Genomic DNA, 6,000 nt, shown 5'->3' on the forward strand with positions numbered 1-6,000 from the left:
TCACACGACGAAGAAGAAGTAAGTGTTTTTTAATGTAATTAAAAGTTATTTTGGGGTCTTTTCAAAGGCCTGTAGCCTCAAAGCACATTGTGAGAAAAAAAATAGGGACAGTAGAATACCGGGACGACTCACTTTACTGATTTTTCTTACGAAATGGACAGCTGGAGGGTTGCTAAGAAGTTTAAAAATTAGCAGAACTGCACAACATTTTCTTTGCTTTAAGGTAAATTTATTCTCATCAAATGAATTGCTATATTTGGTTAAAATTTTAGGTGCTACTGTTAGAAAATCTGCAAAACCTTACTGCAGCAGTGTGAGGCTACCTACCGTTACCGATGTTGCGTGAAGTCTACCACTGCATTATCATGACTTGAATACTATTAAATAAACAGGATATCGCATATTTCCTGCATTTATTTTGGCAATACACACTTTGTACACACGTGGGCAGGTTATATAAACTGGACTTGAGTATGTGACACATGTCAGTAGACCTCAAGCTGTAGTTGCATCAATTTTTGTCATAACATTGTGACCCTCCAGTTGTCCACCTTACTTCTGAGTGAGCAATCCCTACTTCTACCATTCCTAGAAAAAAACCTGTCGAACTCAATTTGTTGTTTCTAGATTAGAACACCTAGGTGTAGGCTTTTAATTGTAAGGACAATGGAATCAAATCTGCCAGGTCAACTTTGGTGAACATTGCTTGATCCAGACATTCGATATCATATCGTCGAGTGATTGTGGGAACCTCAATACCTCATCTTCGAGTTGAGAAAGCTTCTTTCGTTCTTTGAAAGCTTAATCCTGGCAGTTTCGCGTACTTGCAGAAGCTTTAAACCATTGACGCAGGCCTGTCACCGAGTTCAACAGAGTGAAGTTTCTGCTTGTAGAATTGTTTTCTGTATGCTGTTCTATGCACTAGGTGCCACTAAATGGAGAGTAGTCCTTGAAATGAGTTAATTGCTCAAGCGTACACGCCGAGAATCGAACCAGCGCTGGTTGATTTGCGGTTTCTTTGTGAACAAAGCCGGGCGCTTTCCAACTGAAATATCGAAGGGGATGTTTTTATTCGTCAGCCATAGATTCTATTGGACGGTCTGTCAACGTATCCTAAAGCGTATTTTAGTTACTTTTGTTCCAGTCCATTTGTACAGTCACAGTGCTACGATTATATAAAAAACAAAGGTTGTGTCATTGATAATTTTTAACATAAACAACTTGAAAAAAGTAACCTTTCTCTTTCAAAAAAGACTTCTTAAAAAGTGTTTTGGATAAAACCAGTCAAACTTAATTCAGTTTGTTGTGGATTTTGCAATCTGAAAACGTCGATTCAACGTGAAAGAAATCGAGGATGATCCGGAAACTAGCTAAAAGAAAGTAAAGCTACAATCCCACAACGCTTTAATAAAAGAAACAAAATTGCTCCGAGTTTGGAGCATTTCCTGGTGCGTGTTTCCTTTCAATTTTGTTTCTTTTTCTTAAAGTTGATGTTGTTGGAAGGCAGTAGTTACTGTAGCTTCAGCCTCTTTTAGTTCGAGCCCAAAAGAGTCTAACTCTCAACAATTTAACTGTTTGAAAGAAAAAATAAATCCTCACCAACATTTGAATCCCCATTTGACTTGAATGGAACCAAGCAAGAAAATAGCAGCACGTTTTACGCGGATGATATCATAGAGTTATGACTATTATCGTCTGTAACGACCTTTTGAAGTAAGTTGCAGGAGCCACGAGTAGAATTAAGCCCAACGCGTTTCCTGGTACTCAGCTTTCGTGCTAGGCTTGCATGAGCAGTAGTTTGTCAGTGATTGGTATTACAGACGAGACGAAAGTCTGAAACATTGAAAAAGTTAAAAAGCTTTGAAGATACGCACACAAACGTTAAGTAGCATTGTTATATATAGTTGAAACGTCGTCGGCGAATAGCCTACATTACGATGGAGTAATAGTTTGAAGCTCCAAACAAAATATTCACCACAAAGTTCAGTGAGAGCGAGAGAGCGAGTGAGAGAAATACCTTTATTTGCCGATCAGATTCTATAATACACAATGAGCTTACATCATAATAACGTACAATTCACAAACATAGTGAAACGTTTGAGTAGACTATAATCAGTGGTGAACAATTTAATCTGATTAGCCAGGAGCAACGAAAGACGACATCATCATCCAGTCAGCTGATCCCATAACTTGTGTAAAGACAATAAGTGAAGGTTTTTCGTGGCCATCAGACAACGGTGCGACTGCAGACGTGAAGTTGCGACAACCACATTATGTACAGTCGTGAACGTCGCTTGTTATAGCAACGTCCAGGGTGCAGTAGCATTGATAAAGACCCAGGAGTACTTTTTGACCAGGGACCAAGGTGATTTTAGGTTCCCAAAACATCGTCGCAATTTTTTTGTTCACATTGAGTTCGTTTTATGTTGGTAGCGGTTGGTAGAATTTCTGTTTATTGGGAAAAGATTTTGTGAGCATTTCTCCTCCTTACGTATTTTTTAAGAACTTTTTGTGTTATCCTGTGCTGTTGGCCCTGAAATGTGAGTAGATAGGTTAATCATAAATGGTTCCAATCAACGTCTTTATTATATAGTACCGTAAACTTACCTGACGGTGTTTAAAGTTTAAAAAAAGTGTATTATTGTCATTACTTATTTGCATCAGACAAACCAGTCCGTATTCAAAACAACGAGTAAATTATCGAGAAAGTTATTGTGAACAATTCGACAAAAGGATTCATGGGCAACTAATTTGTTGCAAAAATGCATTTAAAAGATTCAAGCAATTTATAGTTAAAAGATGGAAACAGTAGACCATAGTTTCAAAACCTTTTTTAAATATGTGCTTATTTTATGTATTTTTGACTCTGTACTTTACATTTACAAAGACATAAAATTGTAGCGGAAGCCTATAGTTTGGGGCGTAATTTATCAGCTTTGAATAAACCATATTAGGCTACTTGCAGTAATGGGAATAGTCTCCTTTACACTAAAGGCATGCTGAGCTAATTACGATTTTCAATCAGTTGGACCTCTTTCTTTAAACTGTTATTTGATAAGGAAAGAGTCTTTTCTATTTTCTCAAGGACCATTCTGTGATGTTGGTAGTTTATCCGTTTTGAGATTTCTTATGGAAGTACCGGAATTTTGTTATAGCGCAAGTAGGCTACTTCGGTGGAGTGTTTCTCGCTTTATCAGAAATGCTCGTATTGTAATTAGTTCGCTGTGGTTGAAGTGTTGTTTTGAAAGCTTAGCTTCTACTCTACCATTTATCATCGTGACAAAGCAACAACAACAAACATTCAAACATCTCAGCCAGGAATTAGCAACAAGAAAACATAGAGACTTAGCTTTATTTCCGAAAAATGCCGAAGAAAACATGATCTTATCCTTTTGCTATGCCACCGGACAGCACCATTTTACAGGAATATTCATACCCCCATTTTTGTTAAAAATGCTCTCAGAATGCACCAAATTCAAAGTAATTTTCTAAATTTTTCTGGGGGACGCCCCCCGGACCCCCCGCCGCTGGGTCGACAAACCCCCCCCCCCTTTCAAAATTCTTGGCTACACTACTGGTTACCATACATATAGGCTTAGCTCTACGATGCTCACTCATTAGTAGCTTGGCTTATACTCACTGTGTTACTACAGAGAGAGGACACAATTCATTGTTATCAAGGACACAAGACTTTAAAAACTTATGTAAAAGCAGTAAGGATGAAAAGAGTAATAATGTAATTAAATCGTAAATGTGATACTAATTGAAAACAGTAACCTACTGATAGTAAAAGACAATAACAGCTGTGAAGGGAAGAAAAGGCCAACTATTCATATTTTGTAATACAAAATTATCGTCTATTTACTCCATTTGTTGAGTAACAAATTTATTTGTTATTCTTTGTATCCAGCTGATGCGATAAAAATATCTGCTGATCTTTAAATTTATGTCACCAATGTAGCCTAGTTCTGACCGCAATGACGTTTCTTCCAGAGATAGCTTATACGCCTGAAATACAAACTAAGTAATTTATAAACATACTGGTTTGTGATTTCAAAGCTAACACTTCTACAATGTCCAATAGTAAAAAGCAACAAGCGTTGGAGAAACTGGTGGAACAATTGCAGTACGAATGCAAAGTGGAAAGAATCCTTGTGTCAGTATCTGCCCAAGAAATGGTGGAGTTCTGTATGAAGCAAGAAGAAGCAGACTATTTACTCCATAAACAAGGACCTAATCCTTTCAAACCTGAAAAACCTTGTCCTGTGCTATAACCGTTATACCGGCTACGAGGCATTCATTTAGTTTCCAATAGTTTTTTTATTGATTTAACATCTTCTGACGTAGAATCGATGTGAAGTTTGAGAACTTTGTTTTTGTGTTACTGCGAAATTCCATATAATTGCAAGCCAAACGTAAAATTGTATAAAATGAAAGCTATGTCTAAATAAGTACTCGTCAGATCACTCAAAATACTGTTGTTATCTTAACAACCACTATTTGGCATTTCTCAGTTTTTGTTGATTTGCTGTTTTTGGTCATAATTGTGTATCAATCGGTCCAGATCCAGCCAATCTCTTAGTCGTTATAGCAATTTGAACTGAGGTTAAAGTGCAGCTACAAAGTTATGTGCTTTCTACGGCTTCCTGTAATGCCACCGGTAAAATACTCTCAGGCGATATTTGTAATTAACCATGTGGCGATATTTGATATTTGTAATTAACCATGTGAAGATAATTTGTGCATAACTTTGCTACAGCTGTACTTGTTTCATTTATAAACGCTTGGAAAACAATTGAATTTGCAAGCAACGTTGAACTTAAAAGCTTGATCGATTCTCACATTAACTGACTACTCATTCCACAAAGAACAAATTCAACATTGAAAGAAGTCTCTTATTAATATGTTGTAGTTCTTTGCTTTAACATAACATTCAGCTAAATGAACACGCCGGAAGTGTGTATCAGTTCAGGCTACAAACATAAATAGATGACTAATCTTTCCATCCTATTATTATGCTAAAGATGGTGTAATGAAGTGCACAAGCTGGCTTGCCGATTGCACGTAGGCTATCGTTTTTTAACAATACAAACTAGCCTACCAGTACTGATTGTTGACCTGAAAGCTCGTTGCATTAAAACAAAGGGTTGCATGTTTTCACGGAAACGACGTGTTTGTATGGTTTGATGCCGTGCTGTTAGAACTCACTAAACATCCTCAGTTAAGGTTACAACGTGTATCAAAGTTAAAGCAGTGCTTGTTTTGTTTTTGAATTTCTCTTGCCAATAAAGACGCTACTGTGTACAACTGTACAATGTTGTCCGCCATTGTACAACATTGTCCGCCCCGATAGCTCAGTTGGTTAGCGCGTCACTTCTGGAACGAAGAAGCTTCAAGATCAAGCGGCGCTGGTTCGACTCTTGAGGTGTGCGCTTGAGCAACGCACGTTAAGGATTGCTCTTCATTCAGCGGCATCTAATGGATGGAATAACTCCCCAGCAACATGACTTCAACAATCGGAAACTTCACTCTGTCAATCTCGGTGACCGGGCCTGCGTCAGCGATTCAAAGCCTCTACAAGTATGCGAAACTGCCAGGATTAAGCTCTTCAAGAAGCTTTCCCAGTCCGAGGATAAAGATTTAATCAATCAATCAATGCCAAGTTGGATTAATTCGGCGCAGGGGTACACTACCAGCTTGTAAATCTTTATAGGGAAACCCTACAAGGCAAACATTGCAAGCTATTATTACTGTATTTTGTTTCGGAATGCTTGATTTTTTGTGAATCTTTGTTCTCCAACTGAGAAAGCCTCTGACTGGCTATTTCTGGCCGTTTCGTATACTTGTGGAGGCTTTGAAAGGCCCAATTATTAAGGTAGGATTAGCAGGGTGAAGTTTCCGATTGTCGACGTGTTGTTGTCTGTGATTTAGTCCATCGAGTGGGTGTCGCTGAATTCGAAGCAGTCCTTGAAATGCGTTGCTCAAGCGCACACCCAGAGA

Source organism: Aplidium turbinatum, chromosome 8 (assembly GCF_918807975.1).
Source record: "Aplidium turbinatum chromosome 8, kaAplTurb1.1, whole genome shotgun sequence".
In the NCBI taxonomy this organism is placed as follows: Eukaryota; Metazoa; Chordata; class Ascidiacea; order Aplousobranchia; family Polyclinidae; genus Aplidium; species Aplidium turbinatum.